Source organism: Patagioenas fasciata, chromosome 2 (genome assembly GCF_037038585.1).
Source record: "Patagioenas fasciata isolate bPatFas1 chromosome 2, bPatFas1.hap1, whole genome shotgun sequence".
Classification (NCBI taxonomy): domain Eukaryota; kingdom Metazoa; phylum Chordata; class Aves; order Columbiformes; family Columbidae; genus Patagioenas; species Patagioenas fasciata.
The window spans coordinates 29,374,009-29,397,004 of NC_092521.1; the positions used below are offsets into that span (position 1 = coordinate 29,374,009).

A 22,996-nucleotide genomic window follows, 5' to 3' on the forward strand; every position below is an offset into this window, starting at 1 on the left:
TGGCTGCCGTTGCACAGTGCTCCCTGCACAAACAGTTGTACGCACTGCTTCAATGAGAAGCTGAACTCCAGGACTGTACTCTTCAGCAGCTAAAGGTAACTTTTTCCTTAACAGTATAGCTAGTATGTTGAAATTTCTTTATGCCATTCACACAAGGAACAGTAACAGTGTGGAAGCTGCCACGCAAGCACATGTTCTTGGCCTGATTGAGTTTATGTGTCTCCTCTGCCAGCGACCAGCACCAGAAACTCTGGAGGAAATTCTTCAGGGAAACTCGGAGGAGGAATAAACATTTCTGTTTGCCTTTAACCAACATGACTTGGTTTTATAATTGATTAATGAAGATTTTGGGATTTCATTCCCTTTTTTAGAAAGTGACTGTGCTTATCTTTTCTGATTTAATAGATTAAATTTTCTAATTTAATACAGTGGTTTCATTACCTATAAAAATGTCTAATACTTTAGAATTTGCTGACTTTCATGTCTTTTGCCATTTGTTTTAATCTAGTTATCATAGGTAGACGTGAAAAGTAACACCCCCTCATTAAAATAAATGTAATGTTATGACATAAACTGTCAGAAGCAAGGAAGTCCCAAGACAATGTTCTTCTCAGCCTCCTTTCTTTCATACTGCCAAGATATCATATAAAACAAGATTCCACACTCATAGTGTTTAGAAGTAGCAGGGTTAACACAAAGAAAAGTTAGAAGAGTTTTGATATCTTTTTGTTCCCCTTTTTCACCTTGGAACTCCATGAATAATCCTAGCACATTGTTTCAGGAAACCTGCAGGGATAGGAATTACTGTGATTAGGTTGACAAAATGAGTTCTTTAATGTTGCCAGGAGAAAGGTCTCTGATAGATGTGGCATTTAAAAATTGTGACCAAGTAACCAAACAACAAAAAGTCTTCAAAACCAGAAAGAAAGCAGAAAAAAAATGTGCCTTTTTAATGTCTTCAGTTAGTTTTGTGTTGTTAGTATCATTTCATGGCCCTTTGTTGTACTTAAAATGCATTTTTTAACAGTCATGGTAAACTCTACAAACAGATTTTTTTTTTCTTTTGTTAACAAAATACCATTTCCACCCAAAAAATGCTCAATCTCAAACATGTCCCTGAAGAAAAAAAGTGCTTTTGTGTAGAGATTGTGCTGTGATATTTACCTGTAACATTTCCCTGGTAAATTGAGTTAGAATATATTTTCCAAAGTAAGGTAGCATTTCAATTTTGTTTGATGTGTAAACATATTGACATAAAACACACCCACCTCAGTATTAAAGCAAGCTTCACGTCCTAAAGTCTGGCCAAGTTTGCAGGAAATGAGTTGTACAGAAATTCACAGCTTCAAAATACTGTGTCTGTGTGGAGTTTGGGGGCAGACAGGCATGTTACAAATGCTGGTGATTAGGAAAGGAGACAAAGGACAGTTTTTAACATCTTGGGATCTAGAATCAAGTTGTATCTGCATTGGATGTTAGAAGGACTCTGTTAGTTAGCAAATGGAAAAGGAAAACCTAAGTGTTTTAGTGACTAATAGATACTAGGCCTTTGTAATTTATATTTATCACAGGGAAAATTACAGTAAGTCGCTATATAGGCAAGGTCCCTGGAAGGATTTGGGATGGGATACCCAGGAAAACTGTGGTCCCAGCTACAAACAATTGCTTACCTCAGCTTTGCAGGTCTTTATCACAAGTCTAAAGCTAATTATAATCTTGACAAAACACAAGAAATTAAATCAAGACTTTGGATTGTCTGCCAGAGCAGACACTTAAATCCCTAAAAACACAGTGGCAGCAGCTTTTCTCAAACTATACTTCCCTGCAGTCATTGCGGAAGACTGATGTTTTTTCATGTTAATTTTAAAAAGGCATCTTGTAATACATATAATGACACTACAGACACAAACAGTTCAAAATTTAGAATGTTTGTTTCCAGGGATGAGGCCTCTACCAACTCTCTGTTTTCTCTTCAGCAAGTTCCCTTTGAGTCTGAATTACATCATGTCTGACTTTTTGTCCTTTTTTTTTTTTTCCTGAAGTGTTCAGTATTTCCTGGATTTGTCCTGGGAGTCTGGGTAGTTTGAGTTGCCCTGCCTGGTACCTGGAGCTCAATACAGAAGTAGAAGCCAAGCAGGGCAAAGTCTCATGTAATTTGAAAGGGCTACCCCAGGCCAGCAGCATCTTTGGGAGGTGGTGAGTGCTGTTGCAGTTTCAGCTAAACAGGGAAGATTAATGGGGTTTGTGAGGAGACTCCATAAACAAAAGTATGGCTCTATGATTTTGACACTGAGACTAGGGAGTGGTTGTTCTTGCTGCTTGTCCCCATTCATCGCTAGTGCTCTGGCTTTGTTGTGAGACTTCAGTATGTATGTCCAAGATGGCAACCTACGTTTTAGTGCAAGAGGTGCCTGGTTGTACCTTTTCCTCCCCTCATGGCCTTTGCAGATGCCTGTTGTTAGCAGAAAGATCAGTCCTGAGTGAATGGAGGCAGCTGCTGGCAGCCCTGGGGAAGGCGCTGTAGTAGAAGAGAAGAAGGGAAGGCTGAGGACACCTGCTTGCTCTTACCCTACTATCTCCAAGTGGGTCTCCTCAGGGCAGCTGCCTAACCCCATCCAGGAGCACCAGGTGAATTGCAGTGAGCTGCAGCATAGACTGCACCACAGCTGTTCATCAGATCTGAGCGCTATCTCTAATAACAAACTCATTTCCAGAGCTCTGTGTTTATGATATTAAAAAAAAAATAAAAATGAAGAGTTGTTCAATAACACAGAGCAAACAGCAGGTAGCAGTGGCACCGTATCTTGCTGCATGATCCCTCTCTGTGGAGGAGGAAGCCAGGAGGCGGCACTGAAGCATCGCTTTCCCAGGTGCAGACAAACGGGGCGAAAACCCTTTAACGTCTTTCCCACTGTGTCATGGACAAGTTTGGCAACTGAGCTGGAGGCCATAGGCTCTGATATTATTATAATTCTTCACTAGAAATACAAATGAGCCAAACCCCAAGACACTGAGGATTTGAAGTGGCTTGGCTTTTAGTGTTTGGGGTTTTTTCATGTTTGCAAATCTATATCCTTGTTTCTGCCTGATGGAGGCCTTGGCAGCCCAAAGAAAAACTGCTTTAAGATCCTTCCAACTAGATTGCAGCCAGAAACTCCAGGATGTGCTTTGAGCTCACTTATGCCTATACATTCCCAACCCAAATCCCACATCAGACGTGTTCAGATAAGTTTGGAAAATCTTTGCAGTGAGTCATCAGCGCTTTCTGTGCTTAGCAGGATAGCAATTCAGATCCTTCAGAGATTTTCTTTACAAGCTTTATGTAAAGCTTTACCTTAGAGCTGAAAATACGTAGGAAAAAGTGGAGAACAGCAAACCCCTTCATGATGCATTTATTGATGGAACATTGTTCTCCTCCTACTGACTGGACTTAAACCTGATTATTGAATTAAATGTGCATTTTGTATTTGTCAAACAATTTCTGACAATGGATGGCTTAATGTGAAATTTCCTAATCTAAAACAAACAAACGCTCCTTGGTGAAAATGCAAACTTTAACTTCAAAAGAGCAGAGATTAAATGCTCCAAATGGAGGACTCCAAATCAAGAAACAATTAAGATATACTTGATAGGGAGAAGACAGAATAACAGTCCTTCTGGACTAAACTGACCACAAGCATTTTTTATTTAAGTTTAAATAACAGAGAGCAATTTAAATTAATTCCTTGAATTATTTAACACATCATATAAAATAATAATCACATAAATGAATTCAGGAAGGAAGGAGAATTTGCAAAAGGACCTTTGTCACATTTGAAATTAATTTGGATGATTCAAAGACCAAAGAAATGATAAAGCCCAAACACACTTCTGAAAATCATTGAACCAAGGGGTATGAGGAGTGCCTATGTTTTGAAGCCTGAGCAGCCATGCACATAACATCTGCAGGACCTGTGCTTACAGAGGTTTCAATAGGATGCATCTCCAAGTAAACACCACAACAGTAATGAATCTTGGTGGTTTTCATTCTTATGCTTTGAAGCACAGGGATCATCCTGAGCAACTATTTTGGCATCATTTAATGCACATGAGCAGCTTCCTTCCTTCCTTCCTTCCTTCCTTCCTTCCTTCCTTCCTTCCTTCCTTCCTTCCTTCCTTCCTTCCTTCCTTCCTTCCTTCCTTCCTTCCTTCCTTCCTTCCTTCCTTCCTTCCTTCCTTCCTTCCTTCCTTCCTTCCTTCCTTCCTATGAGGTGGTCAGCAGCCCTCACTAGTTTGAGAGTGAAGAGAATGACAGGCAGAGCAGTGCTGGCTTATGTAAGGTTGCCTTTCAAACCAGCTGGATTTTAGCTTGCAAAGCTGTATTTTTGAAAGGAAAGGTGCCTGCCAGCTGACACTGATTTTTTTTTTTTTTTATGTAATGCATGCTAAAAAATAGGTCTTTCTACATGTTCCCTCCATTTTAAAAAACAGCTATTAAGTCTGTCAGTCCTGGAATAAAGGATTAAAGAGAAATTGAGTGGGCAGATAGAGCCTGTGAAACGTGTTGATTAGCAGTCCTGGTGAGTTCTGTTCATGGAGCAGGGACAACAGCATGGTCTGACCTTGACACAGCAGGATAACTTAAAGAGTTCAATCACCAGCCCTTTCAGCCTTAAGTATGGCAGCTGAGACTTTAATCATTACTGCTAATTATGGCTTTGCAATATGGTTGCCAGGCCATGATAAGTGGAATAAACACACCACATCCACATTCGTGAGTCACCACAGAGCCATCAGAAGTGAGAAACTTTCTGTTCCCAATGACCTGAAAAAGCTTGAAGCAAAGTCCTAGAAGCAAAGGGAGATAAGTCTTGTGATCCTCCCTTTAACCCAGTCTCTTTGCATGGGTTTGAGATTCCTACAGTCGACTCTACTTTCTCAGCAGGTTCACTAGTCCATTCTCCCCAGAGCAAAGACTGGCATCCAAAGCTAACACCCAGGTGCTGTGCTTGAAAGGACTGGTTTATACCAGTTGAGAAAAAGAGACTTTTACATGTAAACATATTTTTACGACTAATGATGATCTTCAAATACCTGTGAAAGGCAGAGAAACAAGTGCAGAGATAATGAAAACAGATGTTATAAGACTTCAGTTCTTTGGAAGTGTGTCTGACTTGCTCTGAGAGCAGCACTCGTGCTAACTACAGATTTTGTTTGGAGTAGAGGTTCTCAGCCTCTTTTGTACCTGGAGACCATTCTCCTGCCTAGCCAGCTCATATAGCAACACAAGCAGGAAGGTGTGATTACGACCAAGCTCCTTGCAATCTGGAGAGCAGTGATTTTCAGTTTGAATCTGTTTTCCTTGTTATTCACAATACTTTGTATGTTGAATGACTCGTACAACACTGTGGATGTGAATGACTCCTTACAAGTTCACATAAGGAATCCTTCTTTGTCACAAATAATTTGCCTTGCAAAGAGCCAAATTACAGAGAAAAGACATGTAGAAGAGTTGTCAGTTTGCTGCTCATAGTATTGCTGTGGATTCGTGTCTGAAATGTTTCCTTGTTCTCCCATGTTTGTAAGCTCAGACTTCTGACAACAAGGCAAGTAAATTGCAGGTAAGGAAGTAGTCACGTTTAGCTGGGAGGTTCTTGGTGATTCCCGTCAGGAACTGTTCTGTGCTGCAGCTGCTGCAGTACTGGCGACAGTAACTCGGGTCAGTTTTAGTTTATTGAAATGGGATTGTAGTCCTAAATCAAGCAAGAACAGGTTGTGAGAAGAGTAGAGCTGGCAGATGTGAAGGAGTGCTCTCCCATGAAAAGTATTTGAATACCCAGAAGAAAAGGCTGAGGCCTACAGAAAGCCAAGGGTAGACAGTGAGGTCAAACATGTCTCCTGAGAGCTCAGAGGCTGGATTAGAAATGTGCTGAGGAGCTGGAATGCCTGGGAGCAGAAAAACTGAGAGAGAGTGATGCTGTCAGTTTTGTGTCACTTGCTGAGAGCCAAAAACCAGAGATGTTCATGGGGAGGGACTGAGGGGAGAGACTGCTCAGAGGGGGATGGGAAACCACAGGAAGAAATTCAGCACCGGCTCGTTGATTTCTACTTTAAATGGCCAATGGATTAAGGGGGTGACAGTTTTCCACAGCCCCTGGACTAGTGGACAAGGGGTAATGGGATCAAACTGGAACACAAGAGGTTCCACTTAAATTTGAGAAGAAACTTCTTCTCAGTGAGGGTGACAGAGCACTGGAACAGGCTGCCCAGGGAGATTGTGGAGTCTCCTTCCCTGGAGACATTAAAAACCCACCTGGACATGTTCTTGTGTGACCTCACCTAGGTGTTCCTGCTCCAGCAGGGGGATTGGACTAGATGATCTTCTGAGGTCTCTTCCAATCCCAAACATACTGTGATTCTGTGATACTGTGTTGTAGGAGCAGAGCCGATCAACACTGTTCCTTTAGGCTGGATATTAAGGAGATTGCTTGCACCATAGCCAAACACCTTCTGCAAAAGCACTGGGGAGTCCATGGAGCTCAGTGAGGGAGCATGCTGCTGCAGAGGTGGCTACCTGTACAGGGGTGGACAGTAGAACAGGATATGCTTTAATCACAAAGGTAGCTCTTTAGGTTTTCATGGAATATTCTATGTTTCTTGGACGTTCCTGTCACCCCATCAAAATCATGTGTTGCATGCATTCTTAGCTGAGGACAGGCTTTTTCTCTGTGACCATTATGAATTAATGTGACAGCAAAGCCTAGATTCCAGCACTCACATGTAAGTGCTTACTTTAGGTAGTGAAACACTTAAGATTTTATTTAAATACTAAAAATTGCTGTTAAAACAAGAATCTGGGGACTTAATATTAAGGTAAGAATCTATTTTAGAAATGCATCAGTTCAACCTGGTTATGAAAATGGGACATAATTAAAATCCACTCTGAATGCTTTTTGGGTTTTTGCTTGTTTCGGGGAATTGATTTCTTTATTACATTGTCATCTCTGCACTTTTACTGTAGTACTTAAGTACTTATGTTACCTCTCTCCTGTTTCTTGAAAATTTCAGTCAATGACACAGATTACCAGCTGCCTTTAAATGTTATTTTCCCCTCAAAAAAAGGGAAAAACAAATTCCACAGGCAGATATTCCAGCTTTGTCAAGCTAAATCATGATTTTTGGATCATGGTGTAGCACACACAACATATGTCACTTGTTTTGGAGTGAAATGCAGCTATGCAGAACCTTTGCACTGCGGTTAACTGATTGTAGCAGTAAGTAGTAGATGGCAAGGTTTATTTTAGGCAAATGCAGAAAAATGAAGGAAAAGCCTCACAAGTTTAAGACTATAAATGAGGGCTTGACATAAGCCTCACAGGAGGACCAGCTGTTCATAAAATCCTTTGCCCTTAGATGACTTATGAAAGGCTATTTACCTACAGATTGATCAGTGGTGTCTCGTATTTTGACAGGTGATCAATAATGGATTTTGTAGCAATAATTGAAGACTGATTATTCCCATGACAGTTGAGATGCCTTAGGGCATGTGAGACATCAACAGTAGTAATTGTGTCACACACAATGTGTCTTCAGAAGACGCACATCCGTCTGAAGCAACAGCTGAAACGAGGTGAGAAACCCTAGGAACCTTCAATGATAGAGGACTATCTTTAGGCAACTAAATTGTGCCCAGTGGTGTTGTTATTGATGATATTGTGTGTTTTTACTGCAGGAAGGTGATAGACATGCGAAGATGTTCCCATGAGTGTGGACAGGATGTTGCCACCCTAATTGTAAACTCTTGTCTGCTGGGATTTCTGAATGGATGTTAAAGTCTGAAGATGATGACTCTGAACTCCATGTTGCAAGTAGAGAACTACAATTTATTTGGCTTAAGAGGATGAGAAAATCCCACATTTATAATGCAACACATGCTGCTGTCTCTATGCCTGGGTTTTTCCCTTTGGATACAGTGAAGCCCAATGTCCCTCAGATCAGCTTTTTAATATTTCATCACACTGAGTTCAAGCAGACTTGAGGAAACAGCTCTGCAGGCTCACGAGTGCTGCTGCCTCTGGGATGACATTTACTAGCATGGCAGGTCTCCAAGGCTGCTCCCTGAGCAACGCAGAGAGCAGGTGCTGCATGATCTGAATTGGTTTAGCTGTGGTAAAAGGTTTCATAGGAAGGAGCGAACATGCTGAAAATCCATATTCTGGTTTACCTGATGGTTAACTTGTTCATAGGCCATATTGGAAAGCACCTGTTGTTTGAGAACCTCCCAGACATAAAACCCTCTGTGTACTCTGAGAGTCATGTCCTGCTGATTGTGTACAATTAGATTGTAAGACTTTTGCTACTATCAGTGTTCCCAAAGTGTTCATCCATATGTATGTTCGCCAATGTATTTAACATTGCAGTGTATCTAACTGAACACACATGGAAAAGACAAAATGGTCCCTAGAAACTATTAAGGCTGGGCAAAATGTCAGCATGGGCTGCTCTAGCAATCTGTTCCTGCATTACTATCAAGGAAAAAATAAGAGTGGCAGAAGGCAAGTTTGATAAATTGGGCCAGCCGGCATTGAGGCAGCTGCTCTCATCTTTGGGATATGAGGTCAGCAGACCAAGGGAGTACTTTTTCAAGCTGTTTTCTGCTGTACACAGTGTTCCACTTTTCCTGAGTCTTGAAGGGCTCACGTAAAGTTTCATAGGTTCTACAGGTAAAAAATTAGGGTCATATTCACCATTATCACCAGGTTAAACCTGTCTGGGATTGTCTACAATGAGCTGGGACACACACAGATAGTCCTTCAGCCGTCTGAACACTGGGACAATGGCCTCCATCAAAGAGAGGAAAAACAACCTAAGGAAAACAGGGGTTTTCTGCAGTCTGCACAGCTAGCTGCAAAACAATAGTCTGTCTTTAGCCTTAATCCGCCATTAGCTGTCAGAGAGAGGTTGAGATTTTCAGCATGTAGCACACACATCCATCCTGGTCTGGAGAAAATCCACCACTTCCTTAAGTAGTTGATGGCTTTGTATCAAGACATCTGCAGAAGAGCAAGGACTATTCATGTTTAAAATGCACTTCCATGCTTGACTGTATCATCATACTCAGTCCATAAAATATTACTACATCTTCTGAAACACATCAAAACATTTCAATACTCATATCTGTTATTGAATATATTAAATTATCCAGTCTTTCTTGACTTGGTTAACAAATGTTCATTTCAATAATATAGGGGAACATAAGGAATGTCCCAAAAATTAGGTTTTTGTGTGTTATAATGGGAGGCAAATAGTAGTAATTTTGTGGTGCATTGCTAATAAAAAATAATAGTTACAATGGCAGCAGTCACTAGATAAGGCCAACAAGAATTAAGTTTTGTTAATAAGCTTTAGACTTTAATTTGTAGGTTAGGATGAGGTGGCTTATCAAATGTGCCTTCTAGCCATAATTTTTTTCCATGTATTTGAGGAACCAGTTCCCAAAATAACAACTGCTGACATTGTACTTGGTCTTAATAGTTTCCAGAGACTTCTATGTTTTTTTCACTCGTAGTCTGTATACAGGATGAAGCGTTGCATCACATTTAAAATAAGCATAGGGATTTTTGTTTTGCCATTTAGTAACTAGATATTTGCTATCAGATATTAATGATAGATAAGGTAGATAAGGTTTTCTTATTTCAAAACATGTCTTTGTGCTTACGAACAGCTCAAATGGACAATTAAGAAATACATGATGTTAGCTAAAAGTGCATTTTTATCCAGACAAAAGGAATACACATTTCTTACACAAACACAAATACATATTAAATACAGCAATTTCTATAGACAGTGGAAAATGCATCAGCTCAGTAGATAGAGCAATAGCTGACCTGCATACTTTGCAGGTCTAGTCCATGGATGATCATTGTTTCACCTCTCTAATCCTATGTACAAATGAAGATAAAAAGAAATATATTTTGAGATTATTAATGTATCAGAACTAAGTAGTACAGCTGTGGTAGAATTTAGGAGATTTGCATCTTATTATAAAACAAACTAACAAGAAATACTATGGTCTGTCTTGTGGTCTTAGGATTTGAGTGCCTTTTGGCCACACTGCTTGTTTGGATGCCAGTTCTGCTCATCGGGAATTATGATGCCCAGAGGTGTAGTTGATAATCTGAGTAATGCATCTGAAGGAAGCTCAGATGGCTAAATGCTGCCCTATATTTCTTTCTGAAGGAATATGTGGCCTGAAGACAGATTAGGAACAGTGACAGATGTATAAATGAGTCCTTCTGTGGTGTAAACTACCTTAGCCATAATTATTTCCCAGTCTTTTTCATTGTTCTTCGCCCCTTGTCTGTATTTGTGTGGAAGTAACTTGCCATGATGGTTACTCCAATTAAATACCAGGACATCTGTTCTGGAAAAATCACTCCTTGCAACTAAGCACTATTGTTATTGTTGCTATTAATTCCATCATGTCTTGGATTTTAACAGCTCATTACAGATTAACAAAAATCCATATAAATCATAAAGGAAATGCTAGTTCTGCTATTGCATTTACAAAATACATTTTAACAGAACAAAACAACAATTCATGTATTATTACAGCCTAGTAGGTCATTTTTCTCCTTTTGGTGGCCACATTATATTTAACTTTTACAACTTTCATAATATGTATTCTATAGGCAAAGTAGACCTAATTTTACAGACCTTGAAATTGCTTTTTTTTTTTTTGAACGTCCCCTTTGGGAATCCTTGTGATTTAGCTGGTCTGTGAGTCTCCCGTTTCAGGTCATTTTAGCAGAGTTCAGTAACTCTTCACTTGCTGGCAGCACAATGATGATCAGTTGTACTATCTGTAATTTTCCATTCTGAATGGCAGCCACCAGAATCTTACACATTCTAATATAAGTATTTCTATTAGGTTTATTGCTGAAACATAGAAAATACAAGAGCAAGCAAATGAGTTTCCATTGCATTCTCCTTCTGCAAGTGTAACTATAAGATTTCCCTGTGGAAATGGTGATTTTGACTGACAGAGGAGACTGAGAATCTGATGGAATATCAGTTATTTTACTTCTGAAGATCTCAAATACTCTGAAGGATGTTATGGTAAATGTCTTTTTAGGAATTTTTGTTAGAAATCTCCCAGACTTCCTTTTCTGCTTTGGAATCAAGAGGAATTGTGGATACTCTCCAATCATAACTGAAGTAAGATGCCTACAGGCACCAAAAGAAGTTCTTCCAGTACTGTTCTGCATCAAAGCTTGCTTTAGGCCAATAGTAACACAGATAGAAAGAGCAAATAGGGAATTGTTCAAACAGGTCAACTACTTTGGCAACTTAGTTTGTCTCATCAGTGCAGTTTTTTGTTTGACAAATGCTCTTTTCTGATTTAATAATTTACTGTAAATTTGCTTGGACTTCAGACACCCATGCAAGCCATACTATTGATCTTGAAATCAGATTAGTAAGGCCTGATTGTTAAACCAGCATGGAGCCCCATATACTTTAATTACATTCTGAATGTAGTCTGTTTTGAAACACAAATGACATCTAACCAGTCTGAAGCTGGAATTGTATCTCTCACTAGAAATGCTATCCTTTAATTCAAAGAGCCTAGTTCTATGCTTTTGGCTACTGCTTTCCTCTAATTGTTTGAGATCAAGTGTTCAAGGCCTCCCTGCTGTCTCGGCACTGACTGGTGTCTTCTGTATGTGCAGGAGATCTGTCTGCTCACCTACTAGTCAGGAAGTTGAGGTCTGCAGCTTCTAAAGTGAATATTCACTCGGGGTACACACAGCACACAGAAATATCACTTCAATAGTAATCATTCTCTAAGCATAAGAATAAAAATAGTGTCTGCTGCTTTTGTTTTTCAAATGGAAAAAAAATGTCAACTTCTGGATGAAAAAATTACTTCCTAACCCATACTTAAAAAATGCCAGTATGAAAGATAGTTTACATCTTCTCAGTGTCTATGGAGACAGAATAAACTGCCCTCTAAGGGCACCTGTCTCTCTCCAGATTTTATAAAGGGATTCCCTGTGACTAGATGCTTCTCTTGTACATTATTAAGTTAAATTACATGGATTAAGTAATACTACTTTATGGAGAAATATGGATTCAGGTACTATAAGAACTGAAAGGACTTTTATGATCATCTGTGTCTGACCTTGTAGGAACAGAAATCCTTGAACTAGTTCCTGTTTGAGCCAGAGCATATCTTTTAAAATCTATGCGAGTAGATTTTTAAATTACACAGATGGAGAACCAACCACATTCCTGATGTGTTTAGTTGCTTCACTGTTCAATTTCCATTGTTTTGAGTCTGCTGTTAGATTTCTAGCCCAGCACCAGCTTCCAGTATTTTGACCTTGCATTCTCCTATGACTACCGAATATGTCCTCTCTATGAAAAAAAATCACAGATTTATCACCATATCTTCTCCTTATTCCCAGTCCTTCATCCTTTGTAATGAAACCCTGAGATTTCCTGGTTGGATTCAAAGTAAGATTTTTGATTCGTGAAGCCCTGAAATAGTTGATATTTTACTATTTCAAAGGTCTCCCTTCTTTTGATACCCTGCACATGGAACTCCCAGAGGGAGCTCACAACAGAGGTCGGCGAGTGTGGGACTCCACACTCTACATGAGCTTTATCGCTGTTCCAGCAGAGCTCAGGTGTGGTTCCCTTCAGAGCGATCTGGCAGAGCCCTCTGTTCGTCTGAGCACATGCAGAGAACAGTCTGTGAGAGCTCTTTAGCATGTGAGGAAAGGCATATTTGATGCCCTACAGTTTATTTAAGTGGACTTTGAACTTCTGTTGTAGGAATCCTAGAGACTTAGACTATTTGTGTGTGTGTGTATATGTGTGCATGTAACTCTTGTGATAAAAAATAGCCTTCCCTAACAATAACAAAGGAATCACAGGGAGAACTGCCTGTCTGAGAACAGTGAAATTTTGATCAATCTACAGATTTCACAGATAATAAACATACCATTTACAAATATTTTTGGTTTTCTAATTATTTTACAACAGAAATTAATCACATAATTTCTACTTGTACTTTTCCTCAACATTTGCTGATTTTGTGCTAGAAAATTGCACTACAGAAGACAAATCTTTCAAATTTACTTGCAGTTCCAGTGTCCTTGTTCTTTCCTCCTGTCATGAAAATCATGAAGCATTTTCTCTGTCACTATAGTGGTCTAGGTGCCACAAAGTTTCATTGTTTCCTTTCCCAGCCAATTTTAAAGAAATTTCGTTGAACACAAGTCATCCTTGGTGAAAAATGCTGCCAGACACACACAGCAAGCTCTCCAAAAAACACACCTTGGATGTTTTGCCTTAAACAAGTTTCATTTGTACTTTCTGTGTGTATATGTGTCTGTGTGTATTTTCAATTCACATATGTACACAAACTTTGGAGGCTCAGGGGTTCTTTGATGTGGGTTTAACTAACTGGTTGGACAGTGTGTCCTCAAGTATATTAATAAATTAAAATGCAGCAAAACTCCATAAAACTAAACAGAACTTCAGAGAAGTTAGAATCCATATCTAAACTTTTTTGGTATAACATAGATACATTATTATAATAAATTCAGGATGCATTTGATTGTTCTTTAGTGCTGGCATGGAATAGCTGCAGCCACATAGTTAACAAGTAATGTATTATAGCTCCATGCCAATTGCCAGCTAAGAATGCTTTTGGCTTATGCTAATCCCTGAACCATCTCCAGAGGTACTCTGGGAGAGTACAAATGGGACTGCCTAAAACCTGTCAAAATACAGTACACAAAAGCAAGTGCCCAGATTTGTTTCACCCCCAATATTTGAGTTACTTTTACAGACATAGCTTAAGATGCTTAAAATTTGGAATTATTGAATTCCCTGCTTGCAATTTGTATAAAAAGTGCACTCTCTTTTTCTTTATGTGGTGGTTACACTCCCTGTGCTAAACGTGGCTTGTCTGCTTACACAGGGAGAACCCACGTTCACCAGATACTTTTGAAGATGCTGAAGATATTGTCCAGAGTTGTTCATAAAATGACTAAAACTCTTTCTATCAATTTGGAGTTTTAAAAGTAAGTACTGTATAATAGTTATCATGTTTTCCTGTTTTGGGCTCAAGTTGACTTACTAAAAAACATGTATTTAATAGCAAGATATACAAATATCAATAGCAACCAATGAACTTCATGTTAAAATACTTCAGGAACTAATCACTACTGTGCCTATTTCACTAACGATGAAGGGTAACATCATAGGGTACAGGAAGGACAACTATACTATACCTATTTTTTAAAAGAAGACAGAAGGTGCTTCAGGGAAGAATCTATAACAAATTACTAAATTATAAACTTGCAGGCTCTCAGGGGATAGTGTAATGCTAAGCAGCAAGTCCTATGTATGTCAAGAACAAAAATGTATCAGGCTAATCCTTTGTGCCCCTCAAACCAAACTTAAGTCAACAATATTATGATTTTCAAGACAAAACAACATCAAAGGCTAATTTTAACTCTTAGTTAATTAATAAATCTTCTGTGTTATATCTGGGGGAAATTTACTGCAGTGTGTTTGACATTGTTGAGGCCTAGTTCCTCACTTGAAAATCACATTGGCTTTTATCCACCACACTTTGAAAATGTGTGAAGGGAATAAAATGAAAAAAGTCCAGAAAAAAAAGTTCTGAAAACACAAAATGTGAATAAATGCAATGTAAAGGACATGCAGCACTTTGATGCTCATCTGTCTCATCACCTTCTCAGCCTGCATTTAGGCCTGCGTTTCTGTTAATGATTTTTCTTAGTGGACCATATTAAGTGGTCAGTGAAGGGACTGATTTTTTTACCTAATGCAGACAGGTAAAGCACTGAATACATTTCCATTTTGATCAAATTTTCTGAAGACTTTTATTCATTATTAATATTTTGTCATGATTATGCTATTAAAAGTACATTGTAGCATTACCATATCCAGAACTTAATCTTCTGGTTAGGTACAGAAGCTAATTCTCTTTCTCTAAATCTGAAATTTGTAGAAAGCTTTTTTCAGAATATGAGTCCAAATGATAAAATTAGTCAGTTTTTTATCTATAAGCCCAGTTTTGCACCTGTACCTGTCCTCTCTGAAATACTCCCTTTTAAATTAGATTAATTCCAATTATTTGACTCTTTAGATTATTTCATATTCCTTTTTTGTGATCACCTGAGACACCAGCTCTGTTTCACATAAAATATGACAAAAGAAATACTTTTGAGATAACTCTCATCTAAAGCACATCTGTAATATTCATATCAGAAACAGTAGTGTTAGCCTGAGATTTAGAGCAGGGTCACAAGCCTTGTTCTCCTTACACAAGTGTAAAATAAGTGGTGGCAGATTTTGTGACGGTAATGAGATCTTCTTTTTGGTATAAAAGCAACCTTACAATAAAGAAGACCTGTTTATCTTTTATTTTGAGAGTTTTTCATTGCTTCTCATACTTTAAAATGAAAATCTCAAATCTCTAACAAATAGTCAGCTCGGTGGAAGATTGTATTGAAAATTACTTTTCTCATCTGTGCTTTTCTGTTTCTTTGGCACTCAGCTTCATTTCCAGTCCATTTCCACTTCAATATATTTTGTTTCTCCTGGACAGTCATTGAGTGACAGGAATGTCACATCAGGGAATAAGCCAGTGCAAACTGCAATATGTTGTCAGGACTAAACTACAATTTGAACAATAGCTAATATGAAGAACTCCAGATAACTGGTAGCAATATATCAACAGACATCCACAAAGAATTATTATACAGTAGCTGGCAGCAATGTGCCTTCCAAAAGCTGTTTGAGGAGATATTCGATCCACATATTGTATGTCCATTACAGGCAACTTTCTAGGGAACTGCACAAAGAATTAAAAAATGAGCAAACACTGTTCTTTCTAAGAACAGGTTGGACTGCTTATTTTGTCTTGTAAACTTTGCCTCTAATTCCAATGACTTTAAAAAAACTAGCAATGCACAGCTTGTAGGTTTGGAGTAATTCTCTGCCTATTTTTTAAATTGAAATCTACAATTCAAAATGTAAAACATATCTGCCTTTCCTATCTGTACAGTTACTGAATATGAAATTGTATGCCCTGCTTACCTGTAAAATAGCTGAAAAAAAGAGATCATGCAAAAGATATATTAGGATTGGAGAATACCTGCATGAGAACTACTTAGGTGAGAGGGCAGCCAGCTCATCCACACCATACTTTGGATTTGCTTTCCTGACCATTGGCTCTATTTTCTAATGGAATCCTTCAGCTGTAATTGATGCACTGAAATTTGCCATCACAGCAATGGAAACGTCCCACGTAATGATCACACCCTCAGTCTTCAAAGCTGCTACAGATGCTGCTTTGTTGCCTTGATGCCACCCACATGTCAGAGAAATGCGCCAGCTGGGCTTGCTGGGCAGAATTCACCACCCTGGGCTTGGGTTTCCACTTCAGTTTTTTTGGTATCCGCTCATTTTGTCATGTGCAGCAGCATAAACTGGTGAGGTACAAAATGTCCCTCCCAGTTCTTTCTCTGTCCTTACTAACTAAATCTGGCCTATTCAATCTCATACCGTCTGGGGCAACAGTTACTTGGGTGATCTTTGAGGCAGAAAATGATATAGCCACATGAGTAAAGAATTGAACCGGAATAAGTTCATTCTCCTGATTCAAGTGTGATTTAAAACAATTAAACACACAAGAAAAAAGACCTTATGCTTGACTAGCACTATTTATCCCTGTTCAGCCAACAAGAAAAGGTGACAAAACAGCAAATTGTGTGCTCTGGTTATTTTGACAGAAATACAATTATGGATTTATGCCTGATCTAGATTAAATTTGTACTGGCAAGTCGTCTGCTAATTCACAAGTTAATAGTAATGACTGTCAAAGTAGGGTGCAGAGTTCACAACTACCTGCTGCCTTCTTTATTGGTTATTCCCTGAAATATAGGGTTTAGCCTGATTAGATTACTGGTTAATAGGAACAGGTGACTTTGGAAGAACTGGCTCATTAACTGTTATGGGGAATGTTAAGCAAGCATTCCAGTGACATAATTAAACTAAGTACTAAGGAGTAAGGTTGCACGTTAAATAATAACCATGTTTACTTTCAAGCTTATTACCAGTTTGGTTTTTTTCATTGATGTCATTAACAGGTGTGCTATGATAGTGTATTTTGTTTAATGGACAAAATGTTAATTATTAATAATAGCAAACAAAAATACACTCAGGATAGCAGAATTGCAGAGCACAATGTTCCAATGGCCAATAAAAGGTTACATCTACACATTACTTGTTAAATTTTTGGTTGACATTTTTTGAAATCACCTGAGATTAGAGCAAATTAACATTTTTCTTTCTAAAATATTTTTAGTACAAACATACTGGAATTGATTGCAGGAATCTATTTAGTATTAATTGTTCTCTGTGTTTGTTTTGAATAAATGTCAATCATGCAGACTAAAAAAGAAATCCCCAAAAATATGTTGAAATGTAGTACGCCTGATCATAAGAGCCATTTTAAAGTACACATTGTAGCATATGACAGTGAACAGTTTGAGACATATACACTTGACAGAAAAATACTTGCTACTCTGAAAGAATATGTTTTCCTACCATTTTCCTTAAAATAAAGCATTCTTCCTTGTTTCTAACTTTCTTCATTTTTGTATCCATTCAGGAAAGTTACTTGCCTTTGCCCCTGCAATGCTTTATCTGAGTCCTGTTTAAACATCTGTAAAAGATTGCCATATCTATCTTGATAAAATTAGACCATTTCTAATGGTTACTAAGTGACAATGACTCAAGAAAATGAACATGTTCTGTTTTCCAGAATGGAAATATCCCATGGAGGTAAAGGGAAGGAAGTATGTCATCTATCAGTCCCAGTTCCAGCTTCTTCTGCTGGGCTTAGCCAACACCCAACAGCCACCTCCTTCACCAGGGAGTGTCCTGAGCCTCTGAAAGCATTGTATTCCTCTGAGCTGTTCTAAAGTCAATAACATTCACTGCAAAGGAAGAGAACCTGTAAGGAATCCCTAGGTTTGAGGTCAAGTTCTTCTGGGAACATAAATGATCCAGCTTTTTGGACAAGGATGAAGTTTCCCGGCTGTGACCCCAAGAACCTCCATCCTACATCTCTGCCTGTTGTGGCCTGAGAGGACACATCAACCAGCTCTGAGCTCTGTCTAACTTTTCAGTGTCCATAAATAAAGCTTTGGGCACCCAACAACAACAACAAAGAAATAATGAAAGCAGGCCAAGAGACATACGGTAAATATGAGGGTGATAACTGCGAAGAAAAACTCAGCACATTGTTTACATCGCTCTTGTCACAAGAAGACTGCTCAGAATTCCAAGGCTGACCTAGTTTAAGGTCTGACATTCTTGTTTAATGCTCCAGGGTAGGTACTTTTTTAAGCAAGATACTTCTATTTTGCCAAGGTCCATCTACAACACACTGGCTGCCAGAACTAATATTGCTCTTAAAAAAATATTTGAAGGACAGGTCTTATGTACTTTTTTAAACAGAAAATGTGAAGGAAAATGTCAGTTTGGTAGAGGGAGAGGAATTTCATACACTATAGAACTAATGCTGCAATATTTTTGAGTATCGGTATAACTTCATATACCACCAGCTTTCTTCTTCCTTTGGAGTAACTGAAATTAGAAAACTAAAAAGGAATTGAGATCTTTTCCAGATGTTTGTCATTAGAAAACACAGATTTCCAACTAGTTCCATTAAAATCAACATCCATAAAACTCAAAGTCTGAATTTCAGCAACATTTTTGCCAATTTGGTTTTCATCTTACAAGTAATAATTATTTTAAATAAAATTATTTGCATATTAAAACCAGTTTTTAAAACACATGTATTTGCCATTATCTCTGTTGTCCACACTGGGAACAGGCTTGTCTTTATAATAAACAACTGTGTGTATAGTGAACTTTATGCATTTAACTGTTTCATGTGATGTTTTTTGAGATAGTAAAGTGTATAGGAGTAGCTGTGGGAAAACATAGATCAAGCAATGTTAAACCAGGCTTTGTTCTGTAATTTCTCATTTACTCTCACAGTTTTTAACTGGAGAAGGAGCTGAAATAACACATAAGACTAAGTAGGATAAATTTCAGCTTTAACCCAGAATTCTCTGACTGTTGGATCCGATCCAGTTTTCTCTGAAATCACTGGAAAAGTTCACATTGATTTCTCTGAGAGCTGGATCAGACCTTCTCAGACCCATGAGCTAAATCCTCTGAGACATATTCTTTGTTCTGCTGGATCTTGCTGGTCCCATGGAACTAATGAGTTCAACAGCTGTAGCTAAAGGATAAAGTTTGCCCTATGGTCTTTTCTTTATATAGTTTTGTTAGAGTTATAATTCCCCTTGCCCTTGTGTAAAGGGAAGGAGGAAAAAGCATAAAAAGGAGAGGTTATACTTCCATTTTTATTATGAGGTAAACAAAATAAAGGCACATTTCAGATATAGGGCTCATATTTTGACCTTGGCAACTCAAACACTGTCATCCTACAAGGTACTTTTGAAAATGAATTCAGCAGGGTTTTATTTGTTTCATACTTCTGACCTTAATTTAACCGTAAATATTTTGCTCATAATTTTGATTACTGAATTAGTAAATCTGCCTCTACAATATGTTCCCAGAATGTAATTGTTCCACTTAGTATGTAACTGCTCCAATTCGTACCCAGGCTTAGCTGAGATCCACTCTGGTAAGCAAAGCCTGTTCTGACATCTGAGGGGCTGTATCACGCTGCCCATATGTTCCTTCCTACTAAGGAGGTCACCCTGCTTTACAAGAAATTTAAAAGGTCCATTAGAAACTGAATTTGAGCATTTTTGATAGGATGCTGGGCTACATAAAGAAAAACTCATTTTTTAAAAATAATATTATATATTGTACTAGCATTTGTACACTTTGTAAGGTTCAGTGTATTATCATGAAATTAGCCCCCTTTTAACCTTTACTTTTCTCTGCAGTAGTCTGCAAAATCCTTTTGTATTTTCTCAGAGCTGCTAGTTGCTAAGTTGTACAAGTCTCCCGTTTTACACCATTGTTATTAACTCTCACTGCCATAACCAATAAAAAGGAAATAGCAAAAAGTAAATTTCAATAAGCTTTGAATTTTCATATTCTATTTTTCATCATGACCTGTGATCTCCATAGAGGAAAACACACCATCTGAAGTCAATGTAGAAAGCTGGTGTGAGATCTGTTTCTGTCACAGTAGATTATTTCAGACTGTGACACAAAAAACCATTTCAGAGCTCTGTCGACCTTCCCATTATCTCTATAATTCCTGCTGACACTAATCAAGACTATTGTCCTATTTGCAAAGTGCTTAATACCATTTTGATTACCATTTGTTTTGTTTAGCCCTTACCATCTGTTTTATTTTATGGCTTTCTCATGGACATTTGAAATAACATCTCAGTTGTTTTTTGTACAGTGGCCATTTTGATCAGAATATAAATGTCTAATATTTTATGTTATGTATAACATATTAATATGCAGTTAAATTCTGATGGGCTATCTTAGAGTTTAGAAGTGCTTTTTAGGGTAGGACCAGACAGAAAAATGAAGAAAAGACAGCAAGCTTTCAACTCTATGGATAATTTAGAAAGTTGAACCTGTCCATCTCAAAAATTAGTACCTGACAGAGGGTTCCAATATCAGGAGTAAGCTATGAGTATGTTTGTCTAGCTATAGAGAAACTCATAGAAGTAGAAACATTACAGGTGTGATTGAATCTTAGAAAGTAAAAAACTGATAAATTCTGTTTTTAACAATGCTGGAATCAATGTACTAACAAGCTACTACATCAGCTAATGCTAGGCAGCTATATTCACTTGTATTCTCATTATTACGCTATTACAATTATGCCTTTGAGTGGAAACCTCCAGCCATTTACATCAAAATACTGCTACCGAAGTTAACCCAATGCTTCCTTCTCTTATAGCTTTCCAAGTAGTTAGTTTAATAAAGAAACAATGTAGAGGTAAAAAAACCACACATTTTGAAGAAAGATAGAGTATGGAGACTAAGAAAATAAAAGCACTTGCTGTGAGTGGAACATTCTATCCAGCTTTTTCATAAAGTCCTCAGCCACCGAAGAAGGAGATAGTACAAAAACGCTAGGCAGTAGAAGCACTGGAATATGAATGCTTAGAAGGTCCTACAGTAGAAGTAATGATGATAAAAAGCTTTGTTGTTCAAGATATTTGTCTTGGAGCCAATGCTGACATCTGTAAATAAGGCGAAACAAAATCTCAGTGATGGAGTGGTTAGTTAAATAAACATCTGCAGGCAGGTCTGGGACAGTGAGTCTTCAGAAATATTCTGGCACTTTCGAGTGAGCCTCCTCACAAGTATTTATGAAATTCAAAATTATCCTACTCTTTGGCTTAGTTAAGACGTCAACAATTTCAACGGTGCATGAAAAAAAAAAGTGTCCAAAGCACAACTTTCGCAGAAGATGCCCAGGAAAATCTTAATGAGGAAAAATTACTATTCTGAGGAGCCAGTTCTATCAAAAAAAATGAAGCATTACACCTTGCCTGACATAATATCAAGGGGTGTCCATCAGAGTTAGCTAAATACAAACAACAAAACAAGCAGTCATTCCATGCCACAGATTTTAATCATGAAGCATTACTGTCTTCTACCCACTGCAGAAATGTGCTTGAAGAACAATGAGGCCCGTGTTCCTCTCTGTTGTTACATCTGTTTTTTCACAATTGGCTCCGAGCCAGCCAGCAATGGGCAATGGGCTCACTCCCTGCTCCCATATACATAAGATTAAAAACCATGTGAAATTTGTTCTCTCTGTCTGGAAAATGTAATCATAAGGGCCCGAAGCTTTGCCATTATGGGATAATTCGAAGCTGAGTTAACCAGGTAGCTCACAATAGAAATATTTTGATTATTAAAAGACCCATTGTTTGGTTCCATTTCCAAAAGCTGATGCAATATCTGGACGCATGATATTTCCATTGATCTAAGCATCCCTGCCTGAGTCCCAGGTGGCAGAGTTTGTAAGTTCTGCTTCATAAAATGTTTTGTTCCTGTAAACTGAGTTCTGCCATCAAGCCTGTATAGCCTCTTACTTGCAGGTACCAACCTTTGTCTTGACAAATCTCTGCACCTCTGACCTAATTTCACATAATTTCAAAACAAACCCCACAGCTGAATTGGCTCCTGCTCCTTTCCCAGCACAAACTGGATGACCTCTCCCTCTCAGTTATTCCATGTAGTGACTTGTTGAGCTTCCTCCTTTAGTCATTTGATATTGTCTGAGGAATGAGGAAAGAGACAACATTGCTTGTGACAGTAGCTTACCAGATAAATTAAAAATAAGCAAAGTTTGGCATGCTTATTATTGGTTGTGATTTTAAAGATCACTTGTACTTTCTGGGACACAGTAGAGAGTGTCTTTTTCAAAAGGTGCTAATGATGAGCATTACCCTCGTTCTGACCTGCATGACCTCCACCCTGACGTACGTGACTCTCACCATTTTAAGATCTGTGTTGTCTGGACCTGAGAGAAGACTCTGAGGAGTAATTTTCCACTGCCACTTAAATGTATCCAGGCTGTTGGAAAGGAAGGAATAAGCTATTGTTCTCGTTAATCCGTTTCCCCAATAGAGAAAAATTAAAGATATCAGAATTAAAGCTAGGCAGCAAAAGCAGATTGTGGGACCATAACTGGGAGGAGGATGTGCTGCCATCAGAATATAATAGAGAATATATTCCCATCTAATGCTGAACCTTGGAAAATTAACTGCAACAAACAGTTTGCAAATATGCTGGGAACTGAATGCTGCAAGGTTAGTGTTAGAGTGCCAGCTTCAGTGCACTGGCCACCTTCCAGTCTGGATAATTACATGCTGCTTAGTCAAACAAGACTACAGTTTCACTTGCACATGGTATTCTTCTCTTCCTATCTTGAAATGTGGTAGAG

At 38.3% G+C, this 22,996-nt stretch overlaps 2 long non-coding RNA genes across 2 annotated transcripts; one reads left to right on the forward strand and one right to left on the reverse strand.

Annotated features, from left to right (window-relative positions):
- Positions 1 to 4: 4 nt before the first annotated feature.
- LOC139827138 (uncharacterized) lies at positions 5 to 18,886 on the forward strand. The gene is made up of 5 exons (XR_011737381.1): positions 5 to 95; positions 7,452 to 7,609; positions 7,712 to 7,847; positions 13,970 to 14,072; positions 17,849 to 18,886. It is a non-coding gene; the product is annotated as an uncharacterized lncRNA (long non-coding RNA).
- LOC139827139 (uncharacterized) lies at positions 7,507 to 10,989 on the reverse strand. Its single transcript, XR_011737382.1, has 3 exons — positions 10,696 to 10,989; positions 9,867 to 9,920; positions 7,507 to 9,032 (listed from the first exon to the last, which is right to left on the reverse strand). It is a non-coding gene; the product is annotated as an uncharacterized lncRNA (long non-coding RNA).
- Positions 18,887 to 22,996: the final 4,110 nt, after the last annotated feature.